The sequence below is a fragment of the Neovison vison genome, chromosome 6 (assembly GCF_020171115.1).
Source record: "Neovison vison isolate M4711 chromosome 6, ASM_NN_V1, whole genome shotgun sequence".
NCBI classification, from domain to species: domain Eukaryota; kingdom Metazoa; phylum Chordata; class Mammalia; order Carnivora; family Mustelidae; genus Neogale; species Neogale vison.
Window position 1 is genome coordinate 106702476 of NC_058096.1, and position 27096 is coordinate 106729571.

Genomic DNA, 27096 nt, shown 5'->3' on the forward strand with positions numbered 1-27096 from the left:
CATGAGCGAGGTGTGGGGTGCGGCAGAGAGAGAATCTTGAGAATCTTAAGCAAGCTATTGGCCCCACATGCAGCCCCACACAGGGCTCAATCTCCCAACCCTGAGATCAGGACTTGAGCTGAAATCAAGTGTTAGATGCTCAACCAACTGAGCCACCCAGGCGCCCCTCAGTTTAATATTTTTAATTTTCTACTTGGTACAGAGTAATAATTCTCTAATGTTGAAAAACAGCATCTGGAGTAAAACAGTAAATGGCAACTGTCTTCTGTATAGAATGCTCCCTATCCCACGCCAAGACAAGGGGAGGGGACAGGACCATCCACTGCAGCCAATAGGGCTTCTCTAAATGGTATGCCTGGGGTGTGTGGTGGCTAACATCCTAGTGCCACAGGGCCTGGCTGTGTGGCCACCTCTACCACTTCTTAGCGGTTTGACAAGTGACTCAAACTTTCTGTGCTTTCATTTTCTCTTCCGCAAAGTAGAGAAGAAGGAAAAAGTTGTTACTTACATTAAATTTGTGAAGTGCTTGGAACACTGCCTGATAGGTACCTGGTGTTACCCAATATCTAATTATAGCAAGGTGGGGCCAGGTTACCAGAGCTTCTGATTTTTCATAGAAGGAGAAATCCAGATTAATATGTGATATTTCTCAGTGTTTGGAGTGTTGGCTTTTAAAATTTTTTTTATTTTTTTGTTTATTTTTTAATTTAATTTTTTTGGTGGTGGGGGGGAACAGATGACTTTTATTGGTCTAAGCAGCGTAACGAGTAATAGGCTTGGGCAGAGCTCCCCTGTCTGTCCTGGCTCCCATCTTCCCTCTCCTGGGAGTTGGTGATTCACCCCTAGGGGAGAAGAGTGTTCTGGGTAAGGGTGGCAGACAGAGCCAGGATAAAAAATACAGAGCTGGGATCTGAAAGGGGATCAGGGTGAAGTAGAAAGTATAGGGTTGCCAGATCATCCAAATAAAAAGTCCATCAGGGTAGAAGAGAGGCTGTTTCCCCACATGGGCCCCTCTGCCCTTGCCAGGAATGGGAGGGGGCAGGGAGCTTCTGCTAGAGATTTCCTACTGTGCCCTTCGTGCCATCATCTCCCGGATGTTGTCCTCAGCTTCCTTCACACTCTGCTCTAGGTAGGATTTCTTCTGCTCTAATTCTTTAATTTTTTCCTCTGCTATTTTCTGTTTCTCTAACAGTTGACTGTGAATTACCTCGTTGGACTGAAGAATAAACATTCTCCCTACACCTTCATACATGTTAGTCTCATCTATCAAAGTCATAATCTCTGTATCTGTAAGATGTGCATGCTTTTTCTTTCTGTTTAGGTTCAATCTGTATGTCTACAAGCTTCACCTTCTGTTGAGTGTCAATTACTTTGGCTTGAAGCTCTGTGAAGGCCTTCTTTAACTCCAGATCCACAGGAGCCGCCATATTGGTTCACTCGGTGTGCCTCTAATTTTATTTTTTTTAAGATTTTATTTCTTTATTTGACAGAGAGAGATCACAAGTAGGCAGAGAGGCAGGCAGAGAGAGAGAGAGGGAAGCAGGCTCCCTGCTGAGCAGAGAGCCTGATGCGGGACTCGATCCCAGGACCCTGAGATCATGACCTGAGCCGAAGGCAGTGGCTTAACCCACTGAGCCACCCAGGCACCCTGGAGTGTTGGCTTTTTTTTTTTTTTTAAAGATTTTTTTTATTTGAGAGAGCGAATGCATAAACTGACAGGAGGAGGGGCAGAGGGAGTGGGAGAGAATCTCAAGCAGACTCCATGTCCAGCGTGGAGCCTGATGCAGAGCTCCATCTCATGGCCCTGAGATCCTGACCTAAGCCAAAACCAAAAGTGGATGCTTAGCCCACCGAGCCACCCAGGTGCCCCTGGGTGGAGTGTTGGCTTGTCTAAAGCAAGGTGTGATATCAGAGGCTGTGGCTACGCAACCTCTCTGAACTGTACTGTCATTCACTGCTATCTCGCCAGCTCCCACCAAAGGCCTGATCAAAGCATGTTAACAATGCCACCCACCAGGTTCCCCAGGGTCGTGTGGACAGATGACTGTTTCAACTCTTCTGATGGATGCCTCATACTTAAAATTGTCCCAAAGGGAATTTTTGATTCACCCAAGTCCCAACACACAAAATCTGTTCTTCCTTCAGACTCTCCTCCCACCTTAGGAAATGGCACCACTCTTCCCCATTCACCAATGCCAGAAACCTGCAGGGGTGGGGGGTGGCCTCAGTTCTTCTCCCACCCAATCTTCTCCTCCCAGGCCTACCTCCCCTGGTTGTGCGTTGTGCGGATGAATGCTGGCTGAGGAAGCCTGGGTAAGGAGGGGCCTGAAATCCACCCTCCAGCTGTGCAGCGCTGTGTCTGCTGGAAGGAAGGGGACTTTGTCTCTATGCATTTTACTTAGCAGGGTCAGGCTCCTCCCAGCTCATTACCAAGTCTCTTGTATTTTCTCCAGAATTCTTAAATCTGTCTACTTCACTCCATCTCTATTGTTCAGGGTAAGCTATCCTCATTTTTCTTTTTCTTTCTTTTTTTTTTTTTTAAAGATTTTTATTTATTTATTTGACAGAGAGAGATCACAAGTAGGCAGAGAGGCAGGCAGAGAGAGAGGGGGAAGCAGGCTCCGCGCTGAGCAGCGAGCCCAATGTGGGGCTCGATCCCAGGACCCTGAGATCATGACCTGAGCTGAAGGCAGAGGCTTAAACCACTGAACCACCCAGGTGCCCCAGGTATCCTCATTTTTCATCCAGGAGAGTCAGATGACTTTCCAACTGTCTAGCTGCTGCTTTGTTCACACACCCCTCCGGTCATTCCCCACCCATTCACCAAGGTAAGCAATCTTTTTAGAAGGGCAAATAATACACATGGCACCCCTGCTTAAAGCCCTCTCATGACTTCCTGTAGTTCTTAGGGGAAAGATCAAGTCTTAACACCACCTCCTGTGTGATCTTGCTCCCACCCTCAGCCCCAGCCGCTCAGCTCTTTCCTTCTCACATTGCCTTAGGTATTATCATGCCCTGATGGCTTCTATTGCCTTCAGGTTTCACTGAATGTGTTTCTTGGGAGGTCTTTTCCACCTGCATATTTTTTTTTTAAGATTTTATTTATTTATTTGACAGACAGAGATCACAAGCAGACAGAGAGGCAGGCAGAGAGAGGGAGAGGAGGAAGCAGGCTCCCCGCAGAGCAGAGAGCCCGATGCGGGACTCGATCCCAGGACCCTGAGATCATGACCCGAGCCGAAGGCAGCGGCTTAACCCACTGAGCCACCCAGGCGCCCTCCACCTGCATATTAAACGTGCTCCCCCTGTACTGGGCTGTCTTTACTTTGCCCGGTTCCTTAATAGAGCTTATCTCTGCTATGGAAACGTGCACACTGTGTGCATGTGTGTAAATATCTGTAGCCATGTTATACTTCATTAAATGGCACAAACTTTTTCAGAGGCTCTCACTGCTATCAGTGGGCTGGGCTAAACTTAAGCTTGACAATGAAAGTTATCTGGTCTTGAAAGGTCTCATCTGGGGTAAACATTCAGTCAGTTTCAAGTTTCAGTCCGCTAGAACTTTCCCTTCCCCATCTTGACTTCCCAAGATGGCCTGTGGGATCAAAAGGAAGCTTCGAGACAGTGGCCAGAGGGGTCCCAGACCTGTGTGCACAGGTCCTAGACCCGTGAGATGTAATCTGGGTCCTCACTGGCTTCTGCTCCCTAGTCACTCTGGTCACCACAGCCCTGCTGGCATCAGCTGCAAAGGTTGTTGGCTGGCAAACTGATGATCTGTTGCTTCAGCACCTTGATATTCAGATGTCTGAATCTCACTCACTCCCATCCCTCCATCCCTGCTCCTCTCACCAGCTGACCTGGGAGCACGTTAGCTCTTGCTGGGGGCTTCTGCTCTGTTCATCCTTGGGGTCTTACTCACATTCTCCAGCCATCCCCTGCCAATTGGTCCACCACTACCCCTGGTTTAGGATCACCTGGTCTCTGGCACAATACCCACTGTCTCATTCATGGCTCTCAGCCATGCTACTTTGCCTGGCAGGGAGCATACAGAGAGGTCTGTGTTTCTGGCACCCCATCTGTAAGTTGAGGACAACTAGCAGCAGCAATCTCTCTCTCCCCAAGCCACTCTCTGCATCTGAGCCCTGCTTAATGTGACCTATCTGCCAGAATTGGGAAGCCAAACAAGCTGGACTAGAAGAAGTGGGTTTCTAGCCCCACCCCTACGCCCAGTTAGCCAGACACTTCTATGTGGTATCTACATGTGGTGTCCGATTGGATTGGGGATCGCCAAATGTGGGGTGATGATCAGGTGGTATGGGCAGTGAAAGGATTCACCTGAGGCAGAACAAAGGCACTAGAAGTTTATTGAAAACACTGCAAGGCAGCATCAGGTGGAACAGCAAAGAAAAGGCTCTCTACCACGAGGCAATGGGAGGGAACTGTTTTTAAAGGGGGATGGTGAGGAGGTATGGCCATGTATGGAATTTTCACTCCTGGTTGTAAGGAGCCCACTGGTTAGTTAGGGCCTATCAATATTTTGAGCTGGGTTGCCTGATGGGCCTGTCTGTACAGGTGGTTGCTATGGGCCCTTCATTCCATTGCTCAAGCCTGTTTGCCTTAAAGCAATCTCTACCTCAGGGTTAGATGTCAAAAGCAGGGGAACACTGACACACTCATGCTGATCTGTTATCCTTCCTCTTTCTCCATGAAATTTATTTTTTTTTACCTTTCCAGTTCCTATTCTCTTTTGGGTCTTAGCTTCAGGATCAGGGAGGACTTTCCTGGCCTTTCAGATCACATTGTCTATACATTTCACAAGGGCAGGAACTGTTTTGTTCTTTTCTGATCCCTAGTGTGCAACACAGTGCTTGGCACACAGTGCCAGAACAAAGAATAGAAATGCAATAAAAATTTGCTGAATAAATATTATTTATCTGTCTTTACCTGTAATATACCTTAAGGTCAGGGGGCCAGGGGTGATGTATTACAAACCCTTGATAATTCCCTTATCATGCAGAGCTTTGGAGTCAATTCCTGGCCCTACTCTTCATTCATTCAACAAAAACTTTTTTTTTAAGACTATTTATTTATTATTGAGAGAGAGAGAGAGAGAGAGAATACAGGCATGTGTCTAGGGCAGGGGAGCATAAGGAGAGGGGGAGAGAGAATCTAAAGCAGATTCCTTGCTGTGCAGAGCCTGAGGACAGGTTCCATCCCACCACTGTGAGATCAGGACCCGAGTGGAAACCAAGAGTAGGAGGCTCAGTTGACAGTGCCACCTAGGTGCCCCCCAACAAATGCTTTTTGAGTGCACCCTGTGCAGTGTATGGGGCTTGCTTTTGGAGATAAAGGAGTAAGTTCTTTGAAACATTTTTATTAGGCATTGAATGCATCCCAAAATTTGATAACATTTGTAAAGCATACAAAGTTATAAAGCAAACTCTCTCTAAACCTACTACTCAGCTCCAGTGGTTAATTTTTTTTTTAAGATTTTATTTATTTGTCATAGAGAGAGAGCATGGGATGCACAAGCAAGAGAAGCAGCATGCAGAGGGGGAAGCAGACTACCCTCTGAGCCCTACGTGGGGCTCCATGTGGGGCTTGATTGTAAGACTCTGGGATCACCAGCTGAGCCAAAGGCAGATACTTCACTGGCTGAGCCACCCAGGCTTTCTGGTAAATCTTTACATAGTGAGTTGAACAGAGTGAAGGGTGACAGAAACAGATCACTGGAGAGCTACAGCAGGAGCTGTATTGTAGGAAGAAAGAAAGGAAAAGGTGGGCTCAAAAGATACTTAGGAGCAGGGCGCCTGGGTGGCTCAGTTGGTTAAACATCTGCCTTCGGCTCAGGTCATGATCCCAGGGTCTTCAGATGGAGTCTTGAGGCAGGCTCCCTGCTCAGCAGGAGTCTGCTTCTCCCTCTGTCCCTCCCTGGCTCATTCATTCTCAATCTCTCTCTCTCTCTCAAAAATAAATAAAAATCTTAAGAATATATATATACTTAGGAGGTAAATTGGATATGATGGGTTGCCATTCACTAGTTGTATAAACTAGTTAAGTCCCAACCTTTCGGAGCCTCAATTTCTGCATCTGTATAACAGGTTAGTAATAACTATTGTTATATGTATCCCTAGCACCTAACACAAAGCTTGGCTCAAGATGATAAACACACAAATCGTTAACTACTGTTGTTATTACTGTAGAAGCTTCATATATGCCGGCAGAATGAATATCCTGTCAAACTTGAGGCTGGAACTCGCCATTTCTACTGAGGAAATGATAAAGAACGGTGCCTTTGCCAGAACGGACATCCATATCCCCCAGGCAGTGCGGCAGCACAGGCCAGGATCAGAGTCTGGGCCACCGCCAACCCCAGCTCCAGCCTGGCGCGCGCCCCAGCACCGGCTGGAGCCCTGGCCCCGCCCACATCCCTGCAAGTCCCGCCCCTGGGGCCGCGCGCGCCACCGCCGCCGCGGCGCGCGTCCCGCCCCGCCCCTGCTGCTGACGTGCGGGGCCGAGAGGGACGGGCGGGCTCTGCGGAGTCGTGTGCTTCCGCGGGCTCAGGGGTTGCTGGGGCCTCGTGGCCGGGCGGCTCCTCAGGGCTTCGCCCGCTCCCGCACCTCCCTCGTGACCTCTCGCCGCGCCCAGCGGGCCCTGCGCTTCGGCTGGAGACCAGAGAAGGGGTGAGTGTTGGCGGGAGCGGGATCGGACGGGCCGGGCGCGCGCTCCGCTCTCCGGGGCATTGTCTGGGCGGGGGCGGCGCGGGCACGTGCGCTCCCCTCCCCCACCCTGCCGGCCGCGCGGCCCCGGCGGAGCAGAGGGAGGGAGCCGGTGAATGCAGAGAGCAGAGGACCAGGAGGGGGAAGGCTGCTTCCGGGGTGAGTGTGTCTGTCGGGGGAGTCTCCGAAGCGGGAGCCTGGAATCTGGGTGTGTTGGAGGGTCGTTTTAAGGGGCGCAGCGCTATCTGAGGGGATGGGGGGGTCCCTTGAACCCCAATGGCTGGAGCTGTCAGGATGTTAAGCTTGGTGGCCTGGGATGGGATTGGAGACGAGATTTGGCTCCAACACTGGCAAGTTGTGGGTTTACTGACAAGAACCGTGGAATCCTCCTCCAACCTGTCGCCATCCTTACTACCCTCCTCCCTCGCGAAGGATGAGTGGGATTTAGAAAGGTTGGAGGATATTTCAGGGATATGCCGGAGTTAAAGCCCCAGAGGTGTGACACGGTGCGGGGTTAGAGTAGAAAGCTTGGGAAAGTGAGTACTTGGAAGAAAGGCTGGTTTGGTGGGTTGTGGCCAGATTGCAGAAGACAGTGAATGAGGTTTATATCATAACCTTTTTTTCTATCATGAGTGTAATTAGGTTAAAAAATAGAAAGTAGAAGAGGAAAATAACATAATCTCACAGCCCTTGACACCTCATTTTTAGATTGTTTATATGTGTTTGCTAGAATTTTCATCAATGCTTATAATAGTTACAGAGTTTACCTACAATTTTCATTCTCTTTTCTCCTTAGGGTGTAAAAATGCAATGTAATATACAGTATTCAGCAATATCCTTTCTTCTTAATAAGCAAGTAGCATGTACTCATCATAGAAAAATTAAAAAATATAGACAAGCAAAATAAGGAGGAGTATTCATAGTTTTAATGCCTGGAGAAATTGTGTGTTTTTGGTGTGTATGTTCTTTCAAATATAGGAGCAGCTAATGCCCTGATTAGGAATTTAGTTTTCACAGGGATCCTTTGAAGGTTTTAAGAAGGCAGGTAGCATAATCTGACTGCTGTGTGAAGGAAGAGGGCAAGAGTGGGAGCTGGGAGATCAGTTAGGGTGCTGTTTGCAGTACCGTGGGCTAGGTCCATGGCAGCAGAGATGAAGTACAAAGATTTAAAAATACTTTGGAGGTACAATGAACAAGACATGGGAGTGGGTTAGTGAGGGGATGGGAGGATTCTTTGCATATATATTTATATATATTTAATGATTTATTTATTTTAGAGAAAGAGAGCCTGAGTGAGCAGAGGGGGTTGCAGAGGGAGAGAGAGAGAGAGAGAGAGAGAGAGAATCTCCAGCAGACTCCTGCTGAGCGAAGAGCTGAAGTGGGGCTCCATCTCATGGCCCTGAGATCATGACCTGAGCTGAAATCAAGAGTTGGATGTTTAACCAACTCAGCCACTCAGGCACCCCTTGATATATTTTTTAAAATTAAGCTTTGTGCCCAACATGGGGCTCGAACTCATGACCCTGCGATCAGAAGTGTCATGTTTTATTGACTGAGCCGGCCAGATGCCCTGAGAATTCTTTGCATTTTGGTATTTGTTTTGAGCTACTATGAGTAGATTTTGACATTTACTGAGAGGAAGAAGAATGGGAGAGAAATTTGAGGTGGGAAAAATTAGTTCTTTTTGGGTATATTAAATGTGAGATGCCTATCAGTTATGAAACTAGTATATTGATGAGGCAGTTGGATGTACAAGTTTGGGACTTATGGAAGAGATAACCAAGATAAAAATTTGGAGTTCATTACATATTGAAAGGTAGGGGACTGTATGAGATCATCAAGGGAAAAAGTATAGATAGAGAGGTGAAAATTGGTGCTTTGAGGTCAGTACTGGAAAAAGATTGAACATAGGATAGGAGAAACAGCCAGTTGAGGTAGGGGAAAAAACCAGAAGTCTGGTGTCATGGAAGCCAAGAAAAATAAGTTCATAGAGAATAGAGAATTGGCCCATCTATGCTTCTGAGAAGTTTGGTGAGATACTCAGTTGGATTTGGAGGTTGTTAGTTTTGTCATTGTATTACTATTATTATTTTTGAAGATTTAAAAAAAAATTTTTTTTAAAAAGATTTTATTTATTTATTTTGACAGAGAGAGATCACAAGTAGACAGAGAGAGAGGCAGTCAGAGAGAGAGAGAGAGGGAAGCAGGATCCCTGCTGAGCAGAGAGCCCGATGCGGGACTTGATCCCAGGACCCTGAGATCATGACCTGAGCCGAAGGCAGCGGCTTAACCCACTGAGCCACCCAGGCGCCCCGAAGATTTAAAAATTTTTAAGTAATCTCTTCTCCCAGCGTGGGGCTTGAACTCACAACCTAGGGATCAAGAGTCACACCCGCCATCAGCTGAGCCAGCCTGGTTTGTGGTAGTATCCAGAGTTCTAGAAGTGGGAGGTGGAAACCAGATTGGAATAATTGATTGGGGCTTGAGGAAGTGAAGATAATGAGTGCAGATTAGAAAAACCTAGACCTTTTTTTGAGATGCTTTATTTCCATTTGCTCTAAAACTAAATTTGGTAGGATAAAAAATGGTGTCTTGTTTAATTTTTCATTTCTTTTTTTTTTTTAAAAGATTTAATTTATTTATTTGACAGAGAGAGATCACAAGTAGGCAGAGAGGCAGGCAGAGAGAGAGGGGGAAGCAGGCTCCCTGCTGAGCAGAGAGCCCGATGCGGGACTCGATCCCAGGACCCTGAGATCATGACCTGAGCCGAAGGCAGCGGCTTAACCCACTGAGCCACCCAGGTGCCCCTAATTTTTCATTTCTTGACTACTAAAGTGTTTGAACACTTTTTCCACATATATTGGCCATTGGTAAATTTCTCTTTCTCTCCTGTGTGTATCTTCTTGTTTTTATCACTTCTGAGAATTGATTGTCAAGAGTTCTTTTAGATATTGAAAACATATAGTTTGACATAGAGCTTGTAGAATTTCCCCCCTTAAGTATTTTTCTGTTCTGGGAATAAATGAGGTTATTACATATGCATGGTTAATAACGGAAAAGCCGTATTTAACATTTAGCTCCTACATATGCTCCCCCCCAATTATAGTAGGATACACATAAAATTTACCACCTTAACCATTTTTAAGTGTGCAGTTCAGTGGTCTTAGATACATTTGTAACAGTGTGCAACCATACCACCATCCATCTACATCACTCTTTTCATCTTACAAAACTGAAAATCTATACCCATTAAACAGTAACTCCCTATTCCCCCTTTCTCCTAGTCCTTGGCAGCCACCATTCTGTCTCTGTGACTGATTTTGACTATATTAAGTATCTCATATAAAGAGAATCACACAGTATTTGTGTTTTTCTGACAGGCTTACTTCACTTAGTATAATATTTTCAAGGTTCACCCATGTTGTAGCATGTGTCAGAATTTTCTTTTTAAAAAAATTTTTTTTTAAGTTTTTATTTTAATCCCAGTTAGTTAACATACAGTGTTTTATTAGTTTCAGGGGAATGATACAGTGATTCAACACTTCTGTATATTATTACCCTGTGCTCATCACAAGTGCACTCACCTGTTTCACCCATCCCCCGCACCTCCCCTCTGATAGGTATCAGTTTGTTCTCTGTAATTAAGAGTCCGTTTCTTGGTTTGTCTCTTTTCCTCGTTGTTCATTTGTTTCTTAAATTCTACATATGAGTGATATCATATGGTATTTGTCTTTCTCTGACTTATTTCACTTAGAGCAGCATACTCTTTGGCTTCATCCATGTGGTTACAAATGGCAAGATTTCATTCTTTTAAATGGATGAATAATATTCCATTGTGTATATATTTCACATCTTCTTTATCCATTCATTAATAAATGGACACTTGGGCTGCTTCTGTATCTTGGCAATTATAAATATTGCTGCTGTAAACATAGGGGCACATGTATCCCTTTGAATTAGTGTTTCTGTATTCTTTGAGTAAAGAACTTTCCTTTCTAAGTCTGAATAGTATTCCAGTGTATGTGTACGTATCACATTTGTTTACCCATTCATCTGTTGATGAACACCTGGGTTGTTTCCATCTTCTAGCTATTGAGAATAATGCTGCCAAGAACATGGTTGTACAGGGGTGCTGAGGTGGCTCAGTGGGTTAAGTCTCTGCCTTCAGCTCAGGTCATGATCTCAGGATCTCCCCCCTCTCTCTCTGCCTGCCTCTCCGCCTACTTGTGATCTCTCTCTGTGTCAAATAAATAAATAAAATCTTTCTTTTTTTTTTTTTTTTTTAAAGATTTTATTTATTTATTTGACAGAGAGAGATCACAAGTAGGCAGAGAGGCAGGTAGAGAGAGAGAGAGAGAGGGAAGCAGGCTCCCTGCTGAGCAGAGAGCCCGATGCGGGACTCGATCCCAGGACCCCGAGATCATGACCTGAGCCGAAGGCAGCGGCTTAACCCACTGAGCCACCCAGGTGCCCCAAATAAATAAAATCTTAAAAAAAAAAAGGAACATGGGTGTACAGATACCTCTTCAAATCCCTGCTTTTAGTTCTTTCAGTATGTTTGTACCCAGAAGTAGAATTCTTAGATCATACAGCAATTCTATTTTTAGTTTTTTGAGGAACTGCCACGCTTTCTTCCATAGTGGCTTGCGCATATATTCCCAGCATTGTACAAGGGTTCCAGTTTCTTCACATCCTCGCCAATACTTGTTTTCTGGTTCGTTCGTTCATTCTTTCTTTCTTTTGATAGTCATCCTAATGGGTGTGAGGTGATAATCTCACTGTGGTTTTGATTTGTACTTCCCTAATATTAGTGATGTTGAGCATCTTTTCAAGGGTTTATTTGGTCATTTCTATATCGTTGGAGAAATGTTTATTCCAAATCTTTTGCCTACTTTGAGTCACGTTTTTTATTGCTTTCTGTTTCAGGAGTTCTCTCTATATATTCTGGATAGGAATCCCTTATTGGATATATGATCTGTAAACATTTTCTCCTTTGACTTGCCTTTTTACTCTGTTGATCGTGTATTTGATGCACAAAATTGAAAAATTTTCATGAAATCCAATTTATTTTTTTATGACATGTGACTTTGGGGTCATATCTAAGAAATCTTTGCAAATCCAGTGTTGTGAAGCTTTTAAGAGTTTTATTATTTTAAGTTTACATTTAATTCTTTGATCGTTTTGAGTTAATTTTTGAATATGTTGTTAGGTAAGCATCCGACTGCATTCTTTTGCATATAGATACTCAATTTTTCCAGCGCCATTTGTTGAAAAGACTGTCCTTTCTCAATTGAATGGCCTTGGCACCCTTATAAAAAAATCATTTGACCATAAGCAAAGCCTTATTTCTGGGCTTTCTGTTCTGTTCCATTGGTCTGTATATTTCTCCTTATGGCAGTACCACACTGTTTTGATTACTATAGCTTCTCGAACGCTGTGAGTCCTTCAGTTTTGTACCTTTTCAAGATTGTTTTTGTCAGGGTCCCTTGATACTCCATATGAATTTTGGAATGGGTTTTTCTACTTCTATCAAAAAATGTTGGGGCGCCTGGGTGGCTCAGTGGGTTAAGCCGCTGCCTTCGGCTCAGGTCATGATCTCAGGGTCCTGGGATCAAGTCCCGCATTGGGCTCTCTGCTCAGTAGGGAGCCTGCTTCCATCTCTCTCTCTCTCTCTCTGCCTACCTCTCCATCTACTTGTGATCTCTCTCTATCAAATAAATAAATAAAATCTTTAAAAAAAATGTTATTGGGATTGTGATAGGGATTGTATCAGATTTATGGGTGGCTTTGGGTAGTACTGACTTTTAAACAATATTTTCCAGTCTGTAAACATAAGATGTGTTTCCATTTAGTTATGTTGGTTTTAATTTCTTTCAGCAATGTTTTGTAGTTTTTGTTGTATAAGTTTTTCACATCTTCGGCTAAGTTAATTCCTAAGTACAATTGACCCTTGAACCACATGGGTTTGAATTGTGTGTATCCATTTATATGTGGAGTTTTTTTGATACAGTGCTATAAATGTGTTTTTCTCTTTATGGTTTTCTTAATATTTTTCTATCTTATTTTATTGTAAGAATACATATATAATACATATAGCATATAAAATATTTGTTACTTGTTTATGTTGTTGGTAAAGCTTCTGGTCAATAGTAGGCTATTATTAGTTAAATTTTGGGGGAGTCAGAAGTTATACATAGATTTTTGACTGAATGGGCATTGGTGCCCCCAATCCCTGCATTGTTGGGAGGTCAACTATGTTTTATTCATTTTGGTGCTATTATAAATGGACTTAGTTTTGTAATTTTCTTTTCAGATTTTTCACTGTGTTTAGAAATGCAGCAGAATTTTGTGTGCTAAGTATCCTGCTACTTGGCTGACTTCATTTATTCTAAAAGGGTTTTTTTTGGTGGAATTTTTAGAGTTCTCCACATATAAGATCATATCCCTCCATATTAAAATGCCTTCATTTCATTCATTGGATACACTATAATTTGCTGTAGACTGCTTCCAGTCTTGTATTAGAAAGTATACAGGAAGAGGAGAACTGACATTTAAATTATAGATCTGTGAGTGTAGTCCACATATGACAGTAAATTAAGAGCAGTTTCTTATGATAGAGTCTCAGAAAGAGGATTCTCATTTAACCAGACTTTTTTGTGGGAATTTTTATTGCCAGTCCTTGAATTCACTCCCATCTTCCTGCCTTTAATCCTGCTCCCTCTTTTATCCTGTTTCTGTATTGCTGCTGAATAGAGGGTAAGGGTCAGTGCTTTTTCCCTCATAGAAAACAAGACTTAGGAAGCAGATTGTTTCTATAACATCTGTTTTGTAAGTTAGAAAAAAAGTTTTTAAAGACTGCAGTGTGCTTCATGGATGAGTTGGAATTTGATTTGATTCTTAAAAGATGAATAGCATTTCAGTAAGCAAGAGAGAAGATAGAGGTGAAATATGAATCCATTGAAAAGTAACTGTTCAGGCATGTGAGCTTTGATGACTGCAAACAAAAAGAGGTAGAACTCGTTGTCCAGCCAAGGATTGTTTATCTTGTTTACCTGAAGAATCAGCTATAAGAATGGTGTGTGTGGGGAGACCTGTTATGTGTTCGTAGTGAAGACTGAAGGTAAGGGGAATGCTAAAGGGGGTTTCAGCTTGATTTATATGTTTTTTTCATTTAGTTAATGGATACATTGGTGATTGTTATCTATTTTGTTTCTTAAAAATTAATTTGGGTGGTGCAGTGGGTTAAGCATCTGACTCTTGGTTTTGGCTCAGGTCATGATCTCAGGGTCCTGGGATCCAGCCATGCATGGGGCTTCATGCTTAGCATGGAGACTGAGATCCCTCTCCCTCTACCCCTACCACTTGTGCTGTCTCTCTCTCTGTCTAAAATAAAGAAATAAAATCTTAAAAAAATTAGTTTGAGAGCATGTGTACCTTTAAAAAAAAAGATTTATGTATTTATTAGAGTACAAGAGCATGGGTGCATGTGTGAGCATTGGGGAGTTGGAGGGGGAGAGAGAAACCCAAGCTGACTCCGTGCTGAGTGTGGAGGCTGATGGAAGGCTCTATCCCAAGACCTGGAGATCACGATCTCAGCAGAAACCTAGAGTCAGATGCCCAACTGACTGTATCACCCAGGTGCCCCTAGAGTATGTATGCTTTATGTTTTTTTTTTTTTTAAAGATTTATTGGGGCATCTGGGTGGCTCAGTTTAAGTGTCTGCCTTTAGCTCAGGTCATGACCCTGGAGTCCCAGGATTGAGCCCCATGTCGGGCTCCCTACTCAGCAGAGAGCCGCTTCTACCCCTGCTCCTCACCCTGCTTGTGCTCATGCTTTCTCTCAAATAAATAAAATCTTTAAAAAAAATTATTTATTTAAAAGAGAGAGCATGTGATCACAAGTTCAGGGACAAGGCAGAAGGAGAGGGAGTCTCAAGCAAGACTCTGTGTTGAGTGTGGACCTGTGGTGGGGCCTCATCTCGTGACCCTGTGATCACCATCCCACCTGAAACCAAGAGTTGGACACTCAACCACCTGTGCCACCTAGGCCCTCCGAGAGTGTGTATACTTTTTATAATTGAGATATAATTCATGTAATATAAATTCATCATTTTAAAATGTATAATCCAATGTTTTTTAGTATATTTACAAGATTATGCAACCATTTCTACCATCTAATTCCAAAACATTTCCATCACCTGAGAAAGAAACTCCATACCTATCAGCGGTCAGTTCTGGTTCCCCCTTCTCCCCTGGCATCCACTGTTTGTGTCTATGGTTTTGCCTGTTTCTATACATTTCATGTAAACAGGATCATATAACATGTGGCCTAACATATCTGGCTTCTTTCACTTAGCATGCTGTATTCAGTCCATCTGTGGTGTAGCATGTATCAGTACCTAATTATTTTTTTTAAGATTTTTATTTTTTATTTGACAGACAGATCACAAGTAGGCAGAGAGGCAGGCAGTGAGAGTGGAGGAAGCAGGGTCCCTGCTGAGCAGAGAGCCCAGTGTGGGGCTCGATCCCAGGACCATGGAATCATGACCTGAGCCAAAGGCAGAGGCTTTAACCCACTGAGCCACTCAGGCCCCCCACAGTACCTAATTATTTTTATTGCTTAATAATGTTCTGTATGGGGGCACCTGGGTGGCTCAAATGGTTGGGCATCTGCCTTCAGCTCAGTCCATGATCTCTGGTCCTGGGATTGACCCCCATATTGGGCTCCTGGCTGCTTCTCCCTCTCCCTCTGCTTATGCTCTCTCTCAAATGAATAAATAAAATCTTAAAAAAATATATTCTTTATGAACATACCACATTTTGTCTTGTCATCAGTTGGTAGATATTTGGGGTGTTCATACTTTTTCAGTATTGTGAATAATGCTGTTATGAACATTTACATGTAAGTTTTTATGCATACATGTCTTTTCAGTTCTCTAGTATATATACCTAGGAATGGAATTGCTAGGTCATACAGTAAATCTGTTTAACTTTTTTTTTTAAAGTTTGGTTTTTTGGTTTTTTTTAGTAATCTCTACCCCCAACATGGTGCTCAAATTCACAACCCTGATAACAAGAGTCACACGCTCTCCCTGCTGAGCCAGGCAGGCACCCCGATTCTGCTTTACATTTTAAGGAGCTGCCAGACTTTTCCACAGCAACTGCACCTTTTTTACACTTTCATGAACAATGTATGAGGTTTCCCACTGTGTAGTCTTCATATTTTTTTGGCAGAATATTGAGTACTTGTGTGTGTCTGTGTGTATGTGTGTTGTTTTTAAAGATTTTAGTTGTTTATTAGAGAGCCCCAGTGTGCTGGGAAAAGGGGGGAGAATAGCAGAAGGGGAGGGAGAGGGAAAACAGAGAGAAGGAGCGAGAGAATCTCTAGCAAACTCCTTGGTGAGCACAGAGCCAGTGCTGGGCTGGGTCACAGGATCTTGATCTCACTACCACTACCAGAGCTGAAACCAAGAGTTGGGTGCTCAGCTGCTGAGCCACCTAGGCACCCCAGTTGTATGTGTTTTTATAATTTTTAAAAACGATTTTATTTGTTTGAGAGAGAGAAAGAGCAGAAGCAGGGGAAACAGCAGGCAGAGAGAGGGAGAGAAGCGGGTTGTCCGCTGAGTAGGGAGCCGGAGCGGGACTTGATTTCAGGACTCGGATCATTCCCTGAGCCAAGCAGACGCTTAACGACTGAGCCACCCAGGCGCCCTGTGTGTGTTTTTATGTATGTCATTGAGCTACAATTGGCATCCACAAACTGCACAGTGTGCGATTTGGGAAGTTTCAGCAGATTTATACACCTATGAAACCATCACCACAATCAAGATAGTAAACATATGGGGGCGCCTGGGTGGCTCAGTGGGTTAAAGCCTCTGCCTTCGGCTCAGGTCATGATCCCAGGGTCCTGGGATCGAGCCCCACATCGGGCTGTCTGCTCCGCGGAGAGCCTGCTTCCTCCTCTCTCTCTCTCTGCCTGCCTCTCTGCCTACTTGTGATCTCTGTCTGTCAAATAAATAAATAAAATCTTTAAAAAAAAAAGATAGTAAACATATGTATCATCCCATAAATTTTTCTTATGCCCTTTAATGATCCCTCTCCCCTCTTCCTGTCATTGTCCCTTCCCCTGGCAACCAGTGATCAGCTTTCTGTCACTGTAGACGAGTTTGCTTTTTATATAAGTGGAATGATTCTAGTATGTACTTTTTCTTAAACTGGCTTCTTTGACTCAGCGTCATTTTGAGATTAACTCACATTGCTCCATGTATCAGTTCATTCCTTTTTATTGGTGAATAATACTTTGTTGTACAGATATATCACAGTTTGTTTATCCATTCACCTGTTAATGGAAATTTGGATTGTTTCCAGTTTTTGACTCCTGGAAATAAAGCTGTGGACATGTGCTTTCAAGTTTTTGTATGGACATAGGCTTTTATTTCTCTTCGGTAAGTATCTAGGAGTGGAATGACTGGGTCATGTGGTAGAGTATCCTTTATAAGAAACTGCCACTGTTTTCCAAAGTGATATCCAAGGTGGTTGTAGCACTTCACATTTCCGACAGCAACGTATGAATGTTCCAGTTGGTCCACGCCCTCTGGCTGTGTTCTTTTGAACATTTAGTGAAGAAGAAAACAGACATAAATACCTCTATATAGGAATCCCCTGCTTTCTGAAAGTTCACGTTAATGCTGCTTTGGTTTTACAAAGAAAGAAAGATAGTCATAGCTTTTTTCACAAAAGCAGAAATCCTCTTCTGATTTCTTCCAGTTGGGGAAAACCAGTACTGATGTAGGTTTTTGAAAAAGTGAGGTAGTATAATGTGAACTTTAATAAAGCGGGGGATCCACATTTCAGTTTAGGAGAGGTTTCATAGGAATGCTGTACTTCCATAGCAGGGTGAAACTGTAATCCATCTCCCAGATTAGTCCTTTTGGCATTTTCCTCCCTAAAGTAATGCATGAACAGGTTTGGAAAGTTCAAATGTAGTCAGGAATAACAAGCAAAATCACTACCCTGGGCAGGGGCAACTATTGTTAATCATTTTTTAATATTTTCTTCTGTGAAAACTTACACAGACATGTATCAGCATTTTTTTTTAAAGATTATTTATTTATTTATTTGACAGAGAGAAATCACAAGTAGATGGAGAAGCAGGCAGAGAGAGAGAGAGGGAAGCAGGCTCCCCGCTGAGCAGAGAGCCCGATGCGGGACTCGATCCCAGGACCCTGAGATCATGACCTGAGCCGAAGGCAGTGGTTTAACCCACTGAGCCACCCAGGCGCCCCTGTATCAGCATTTTTTAAAAATCTTTTTTCTTCCCTAGTTTACACAGAAGGAATCAAAGTATACATATTATTCTGAACCTTGCTGTTTTTAATTTCACAGTCTATTTTGGAGTTTCTTCCATATTGGCACATTCTTTCTCGTGGCTGTGTTTCAGTCTTACAGTCAATGTTGCTTTAAGAAAACATGAATTTGCTCCAATGCAAATAAAACATCAGGGAACCATTTGAGTATAATGTGAATTTCCCATTTGATTGTGTGATTTCTTCTGCAAGACATGCTAGGTGAATTCAGAAAACTGTACTTTGCTTAAGGGACTCCACAGCTGTATGCAGGCACACGCCTTGCAGATATCTTCTTGTGACCTCACCTTACTTCTCTGTTGTGAGCCACATCTGGTGCTGCAACTTTCTGTTGATTTCAGATTACTTCATTCTACCACTTCACAGTAATGCACAAGTCGTAACCTTTCAGTGCCCACTTCCACAAGCAAACTTGAGGCCTTTTTCAGGATGAAGTGCCATATTTATTATAGCGTTTATATATTTTGCAACCCTTTAATGTGTAAAACTATGCTACTGGTTTTATTAGATTCCCTTTTTTATGTCGCTCATGGCATTTTTGAATGTTGTGTCCTTAACTCCATTTTCCCCTTGCTTTGTGGTTTTTATTATACAGTTTTATGGTGATTTTTAGGAATGTGTATGTCACATTGTAATGGAACTGATTTATTCCATAGTATGAATGTAAATCATTTCTTTAAGTTTTTTTTTTTTATTTTTTAGATTTTCATTATTTGAGTGGAAGAACAAACAATCATTAAGGAGGGGCAGAGAGAGAGAGAGAGAAGTAGACTCCTCGCTGAGCAGTTAGCCTGATGTGGGGCTGGATCCTAGGACCTGGAGGTCGTGGCCTGAGTGAAGGCAGACACTTAACCCACTGAGCCACCCGGGAGCCCCTCTTTATTTAAGTTTTATTTTTAAAATATCATATATACTAAATAGCATATATAAGCAAGTCTTTTTTTTAAGGTTTTATTTATTTGAGAGAGAGGGAGAGCATGGAGGAGAGAGCACAGTTGGGGGGAGGGGCAGAAGGGAGAGGAAGAAGCAGACCCCCCACACACATCCCCCTCCCCCTGACATAGGGCCCTATCACAGGATCCTGGGATCATGATTTGAGCCACCTAGGCTCCCCACAAAGTAAAGGAATAATAATAATAAAATAGCAAAAACCTGTTTAGTTCTTCCCCCTGCCATTTTCTCTCTTTCTTAAAAAAAAAAAAAAAAGAAAATTGTGGTCTTATTTAAGTATTACATATTTCCAGGTCAAAAATACCTACTTTCCTATTACACATGAAATTGCTTAAGACCATGCAAGTTGCTATATAAGGTCAGCCCCAGGATCCATTCAGGTCAGTACTTTGTCTCCAGTCTGCAAAGCAACATGTAGAAGAGTTTAGAATAAAACAGGTATTCTGAATTATTCATGCCACCGCTTCAATCTATTAGTGCAAAAACTGGAGAGAGCTGGCCTTAGGTACCTTTTACTCTTCCTTTACCACCCTCTCCCACCCCTCCACTTAATTATCTTCTCTCTGGACAGAGTGAACTATTTGAAATGTTCAAGGGTTTTGAGATATTGAAGGCAAATCCTTTTTTTAAAAAAATTTATTTTATTTTATTTATTTATTTGACAGAGATCACAAGTAGGCAGAGAGGCAGGCAGAGAGAGAGGAGGAAGCAGGCTCCCTGCAGAGCAGAGAGCCCGATGCAGGGCTTGATCCCAGGACCCTGGGATCATGACCTGAGCCGAAGGCAGAGGCTTTAACCCACTGAGCCACCCGGGCGCCCCTTGAAGGCAAATTCTTAATCTGACAGAAGGAAGAACATACACAGGCACCCGCCTGGCTCAGTTGGAGGAGCATGCAATTCTTGATCTCAGGGTCATGGGTTCAAGCCTCATGCTGGATATAGATTGCTTGAATAAATAAATAAACTTTAAAAAAAGAAAAAAGAGAAAGAAAGGAGGTCATATAAGCTTCCCTGGTGGCTCTTTCAGACAAATATCACTGACTGGAATTGTCTGAAATGACAGTTCTGATTCATATGACAACCCTATTGTTTCAACCGTGAAGCCATATAAGTTTTTTTTCCAAGAGAAGCAAAAGAAAACAAAGCTTGTCTACAAATCCAGGTTGAAAGGACAGGAGGAAACTGGACCAGAACAAGATTGTGTCAAATTCTTGGACATAGTCACAGAGAGTGTATAAATTGAACCAAATCTTGTACACTTCACTAGGGATTTTTCACTGGGGCTTTCAAATGGACAACAGATTCTATGGGGATAAATCTCGTGCTTTTCAATGTGAAGCTGAGATTCTAAAAAGGATGTAAGTACCTTAAAACATGAGACCTTTTTCTTTTCTTTCTTTCAAAAGAGGGAGGGCCAGAAAAAGTATCCCAAGCAGCCTCCACACCCAGCTCGTGAGCCAGACCCAGGCCTCAAGCCCACAACCCCCGAGATCAGTACCCAAGCCAAAATCAAGAGCTGAAAGCCCAACCGAGCCAGCCAGGTGCCGAAACATGAAACATTTTTTAGAAAATTGGCTGTTCTTTAAATCAACACTCCCTGGTCTAAGAAACTACTTATTAATAAAAACTGTCTAGAATTAGATGTAGTGGTAGTTGCACAACTTTGTCAGTCTACTAAAACAAAAACAAAAACACCGAGTTTTGTACTTTAAAAGAGTGATTTTTACAGTATGTGAATTAGACCTCAGAGTCATAATAGAGGCACCTGGCTGGCTTAGGCAGAGGAGCATGTGACTCCTGATCTCAGGGTCATGAATTTGAGCCCCATGCTGGGTGCAGAGATTACTTAATATAAATTTTTCCCTTTTTAAATTTAAATTCAATTAATTAAACATATAGAGTATTATTAGTTTCAGAGGTAGAAATCAGCGATTCATCAGTCTTATGTAACGTCCAGTGCTCATTACATCACGTGCCCTCCTTAACATCCATCACCCAGTTTCCCCATCTTCCAACAACCCCTCCCCTCCAGCAACCCTGTTTGTTTCCCACGATTAAGAATCTCTGGGGTGCCTGGGTGGCTCAGTGGGTTAAAGCCTCTGCCTTCAGCTCAGGTCATGATCTCAGTGTCCTGAGATCGAGCCCTGCATCGGGCTCTCTGGTCAGCGGGGAGCCTGCTTTCCCCACCCCTCTCTGGCTGCCTCTCTGCCTACATGTGATCTCTGTCTTTCAAATAAATAAATAAAATCTTAAAAAAACAAAAAAAGAATCTCTTATGGTTTGTCCCCTTCTCTGACTTGATCTTGTTTTATTTTTTTCCTCCCTTCCCCTGTGCTCCTCTGTTTTATTTCTTAAATTCCATGTATTAGTGACATCAAATGACAGTTGTCTTCCTCTGACTGACTTATTTTGCTTAGCATAATACCTTCCCTTTCAATCCAATAAATTTTTTTTAAAGTCATTATAAAAAAATAACAATGATGGGGTGTCTGGCTGGCTCAGTTAGAGTGCACAGCTCTTTTTATTTCCCCAAAGATTTGTTTATTTAGCAAGAGCGAGAGCATGCAGGGGTAGGGGGTAGGGACAGGAGAGATCCTTAAGCAGATTCCATGCTCAGCAGAGAGCCCAACTCAAGGCTCAACCTCACAACCCTGAGATCATGACCTGAAATGAAACCAAGACTCAGAGGAGGTTGCAGGGTGCAACTCTTGATCTCGGGGTTGTAGGTTCAAATCCCACACTGGGTGTAAAAATTACTTAAAAAAATTAACTCTTTAGAAAAAATGATTAACCTTGGACCACCTAGATGGCTCAATCAGTTGAGCATCTGCCTTTGGCTCAGGTCATGATCTCAAGGTCCTGGGATCAAGCCCCACAACAAGCTCTCTGCTCAGCAAGGAGCCTGCTTCCCTGCCTCCCCCCACCTCTCTGCCTGCCTGACTACTTGTGATCTCTTTCTGTCAAATAAATAAATAAAATCTTTAAAAATTTATTTATTTATTTATTTGATAGCGCGAGAGAATGAGAGAGGGAACACAAGCAGGGGGAGCGGGAGAGGGAGAAGCAGGCTTCCTACCAAGCAGGGAGCCTAATGCGGGGCTCAGTCCCAGGACCCAGGGATCATGACCTGAGCCGAAGGCAGATGCTTAACAACTGAGCCACTCAGGTGCCCCAGATTAGTAATACTTTTAAATTTGATTTTATCATAAAATATTTCAGATATCCAAAAAATATAAAATGATCGGTGAGGGGAGTACTTAAAGACACTTAAAAGTATAAGCAATTTCCTATTTCTTAGACTAAGTGGTAGCTTAACAGGTTGTGCTATTTTATTATTATTATTCTTTTACTTTGTGGGGAGTCTAGGTGGCTAGACTGAACTGGTGATTTCGTAGAATTCTGGGGACGCCACACAGTTGTGAAGTAGGAGTTTGGGCTCTGCAGCAGGCGCTTCTCGTGCTTCCTCTTCTCCTCTTCCGGAGACCAGTGGAAGAGGTCCTTCATGAGGGGATGTTTTTACACATGGAGAGGTCATCACTATCGGAAAGCTGTTTACTTTTTATTTATACATACAGATATATGCATGTGTGTGTATACATACATACATACATACTTATTTATTTATTTATTGAATTAAAGAAATTTTTTTTATAAACATACAATGTATTTTTATCCCCAGGATACAGGTCTGTGAATTGCCAGGTTTACACACTTCACAGTACTCACCATAGCACATACCTTCCTCAGTGTCCATATCCCCACCCCCCTCTCCCGGACCCCCTCCCTCCAGCAACCCTCAGTTTGTTTTGTGAGACTAAGAGTCACTTATGGTTTGTCTCCCTCCCAATCCCATCTTGTTTCATTTATTCTTTAACTACCCCCGAGCCCCCCACGTTGTATCTCCACTTCCTCATATCAGGGAGATCATATGATAGCTGTCTTTCTCCGATTGACTTATTTTGCTAAGCATAATACTCTCTAGTTCCATCTACGTTGTCGCAAAGGGCAAAATTTCATTTCTTTTGATGGCTGCATAGTATTCCATTGTGTACGTATACCACATCTTTTTTATCCATTCATCTGTTGATGGACATCTAGGTTCCTTCCATAGTTGGCTGTTTTGGACATAGCTGCTACAAACATTCAGGTGCACGTGCCCCTTCGGATCACTATGTTTGTATCTTTAGGGTAAATACCCAGTAGTGCAATTGCTGGGTCATAGGGTAGCTCTATTTTCAACTTTTTGAGGAACCTCCATGCTGTTTTCCAGAGTGGTTGCACCAGCTTGCATTCCCACCAACAGTGTAGGAGGGTTCCCCTTTCTCCGCATCCTTGCCAGCATCTGTCATTTTCTGACTTATTTTAGCCATTCTGACTGGAGTGAGGTGGTATCTCATTGTGGTTTTGATTTGTATTTCTCTGATGCCAAGTGATGTGGAGCACTTTTTCATGTGTCTGTTGGCCATCTGGATGTCTTCTTTGCAGAAATGTCTGTTCATGTCCTCTGCCCATTTCTTGATTGGATTATTTGTCCTTTGGGTGTTGAGTTTGCTAAGCTCTTTATAGATTTTGGATACTAGCCCTTTATCTGATACGTTGTTTGAAAATATCTTCCCCCATTCTGTCAGTTGTCTTTTGGTTTTGTTAACTGTTTCCTTTGCTGTGCAAAAGCTTTTGATCTTGATGAAATCCCAATAGCTCATTTTTGCCCTTGCTTCCCTTGCCTTTGGCGATGTTCCCAGGAAGAAGTTGCTGCGGCTGAGGTCAAAGAGGTTGCTGCCTGTATTCTCCTCAAGGAGAGTTTCTTAAACAGACTGTCTTTTTTCCATTGGACATTCTTTCCTGCTTTGTCGAAGATTAGTTGACATTGAGTTGAGGGTCTATTTCTGGGCTCTCTATTCTGTTCCATTGATCTGTGTGTCTGTTTTTGTGCTTTGTAATAGAGCTTGATGATTACAGCTTTGTAATAGAGCTTGAAGTCTGGAATTGTGATGCCACCAGCTTTGGCTTTCTTTTTCAATATTCCTTTGGCTATTCGAGGTCTTTTCTGGTTCCCTATAAATTTTAGGATTATTTGTTCCATTTCTTCAAAAAAATGGATGGTATTTTGATAGTGATTGCATTAAATGTGTAGATTGCTTTAGGTAGCATAGACATTTTCACAATATTTATTATTCTAGTCCAGGAGCATGGAACATTTTTCAGTTTCCTTGTGTCTTCCTCAATTTCTTTCATGAGTACTTTATAGTTTTCTGAGTATAGATTTTTTGCCTCTTTGGTTAGGTTTGTTCCTAGGTATCTTATGGTTTGGGGTGCAACTGTAAATGGGATTGACTCCTTAGTTTCTCTTTCTTCTGTCTTGTCGGTGGTGTAGAGAAATGCAACTGATTTCTGTGCATTGATTTTATATCCTGACACTTTACTGAATTCCTGTACAAGTTCTAGCAGTTTTGGAGTGGAGCCTTTTGAGTTTTTCATATATAGTATCATATCATCTGCAGAAAGTGATAGTTTGACTTCTTCTTTGCCCATCTGGATGCATTTAATTTCTTTTTGTTGTCTGATTGCTGAGGCTAGGACTTCTAGTACTGTGTTGAATAGTAGTGGCGATAATGAACATCCCTACCATGTTCCTCATCTTAGCGGAAAAGCTTTCAGTTTTTCTCCATTGAGAATGATATTTGCGGTGGGTTTTTCATAGATGGCTTTGATGATTTTGAGGTATGTACCTTCTATCCCTACACTTTGAAGAGTTTTGATCAGGAAGGAATGCTGTATTTTGTTAAATGCTTTTTCAGCATCTCTTGAGAGTATCATATGGTTCTTGTTCTTTCTTTTATTAATGTGTTGTATCACATTGATTGATTTGCAGATGTTGAACCAACCTTGCAGCCCTTGAATAAATCCCACTTGGTCATGGTGAATAATCTTTTTAATGTACTGTTGGATCCTATTGGCTAGTATTTTGGTGAGAATTTTTGTATCTGTGTTCATCAAGGATATTGGTCTGTAATTCTCTTTTTTGATGGGATCCTTGTCTGGTTTTGGGATCAAGGTGATGCTGGCCTCATAAAATGAGTTTGGAAGTTTTCCTTCCATTTCTATTTTTTGGAACAGTTTCAGGAGAATAGGTTTTAATTCTTCTTTAAATGTTTGGTAGAATTCCCCTGGGAAGCCGTCTGGCCCTGGGCTTTGTTTGTTTGGAGATTTTTTTTTTTAAGATTTTATTTATTTATTTGTCAGAGAGAGAGAGAGAGAGAGAGAGAGCGAACACAGGCAGAGTGGCAGGCAGAGTCAGAGGGAGAGGCAGGCTCCCTGCGGGGCAAGGAGGCCAATGTGGGACTCAATCCCAGGACGCTGGGATCATGACCTGAGCCGAAGGCAGCTACCCAACCAACTGAGCCACCCAGGCGTCCCTGTTTGGAGATTTTTGATGACCGTTTCAATCTCCTTACTGGTTATAGGTCTGTTCAGGTTTTCTATTTCTTCCTGGTTCAGTTGTGGTAGTTTATATGTCTCCAGGAATGCATACATTTCTTCCAGATTGTCAAATTTGTTGCCATAGAGTTGTTTATAATATGTTCTTAGAGTTGTTTGTATTTCTTTGGTGTTGGTTGTGATCGCTCCTCTTTTATTCATGATTTTATTTATTTGGGTTCTTTGTCTTTTCTTTTTGATAAGTCTGGCCAGGGGTTTATCAATCTTATTAATTCTTTCAAAGAACCAGCTCCTAGTTTCGTTGATTTGTTCTATTGTTTTTTTGGTTTCTATTTCATTGATTTCTGCTCTGATCTTTATGATTTCTCTTCTCCTGCTGGGTTTAGGCCATCTTTGTTGTTTTTTCTCTAGCTCCTTTAGGTGTAGGGTTAGGTTGTGTATTTGAGACCTTTCTTGTTTCTTGAGAAAGGCTTGTACCGCTATATATTTTCCTCTCAGGACCGCCTTTGCTGTGTCCCACAGATTTTGAACCATTGTGTTTTCTTTTTTTTTTTTTTTAAAGATTTTATTTATTTATTTGACAGAGAGAGAGATCACAAGTAGGCAGGGAGGCAGGCAGAGAGAGGAGGAAGCAGGCTTTCTGTGGAGCAGAGAGCCCGATGCGGGGCTCGATCCCAGGACCCTGGGATCATGACCCGAGCCGAAGGCAGAGGCCCCAACCCACCGAGCCACCCAGGCGCCCGAACCATTGTGTTTTCATTATCATTTGTTTCCATGAATTTTTTCAATTCTTCCTTAATTTCTCGGTTGACCCATTCATTCTTTTTTTTTTTTTTTAAAGATTTTATTTATTTATTTGACAGAGAGAGATTACAAGTAGGCAGAGAGGCAGGCAGAGAGAGAGAGAGGAGGAAGCAGGCTCCCTGCAGAGCAGAGAGCCCGATGCGGGACCCGATCCCAGGACCCTGAGATCATGACCTGAGCCGAAGGCAGCGGCTTAACCCACTGAGCCACCCAGGCACCCTGACCCATTCATTCTTTAGAAGGATGCTGTTTAGTCTCCATGTATTTGGGTTCTTTCCAAATTTCCTCTTGTGATTGAGTTCTAGCTTCAGAGCATTGTGGTCTGAAAATATGCAGGGAATGATCCCAATCTTTTGATACCAGTTGAGACCTGATTTGTGACCCAGGATGTGATCTATTCTGAAGAATGTTCCATGTGCCCTAGAGAAGAATGTTTATTCTGTTGCTTTGGGATGAAATGTTCTGAATATATCTGTGATGTCCATCTGGTCCAGTGTGTCATTTAAGGCCTTTATTTCCCTGTTGATCTTTTGCTTGGATGATCTGTCCATTTCAGTGAGGGGTGTGTTAAAGTCCCCTACTATTATTGTACTATTGTTGATGTCTTTATTTGATTTTGTTATTAATTGGTTTATATAGTTGGCTGCTCCCATGTTGGGGGCATAGATATTTAAAATTGTTAGATCTTCTTGTTGTACAGACCCTTTGAGTATGATATAGTGTCCTTCCTTATCTCTTGTTATAGTCTTTGGCTTAAAGTCTAATTGATCGGATATAAGGATTGCCACCCCAACCTTCTTCTGATGTCCATTAGCATGG

General features: G+C 42.6%; 1 protein-coding gene and 1 pseudogene across 3 annotated transcripts in view; one reads left to right on the forward strand and one right to left on the reverse strand.

Moving 5' to 3' along the window:
* Positions 1-1063: 1063 nt before the first annotated feature.
* On the reverse strand, positions 1064-1427 carry LOC122910496 (annotated as a pseudogene).
* Positions 1428-6549: 5122 nt separating this feature from the next.
* Positions 6550-27096, forward strand: part of YEATS2 (YEATS domain containing 2) — a 121554-nt gene continuing 101007 nt past the window's right edge. For 2 of the 3 annotated variants that reach the window (XM_044251870.1, XM_044251872.1), the window contains exon 1: positions 6550-6683. The gene's annotated coding sequence lies outside the window, so the exon portion shown is untranslated. Of the gene's footprint in view, positions 6684-6842; positions 6879-27096 lie in introns of those variants that run through there. The other variant, XM_044251871.1, reaches the window with a different exon arrangement.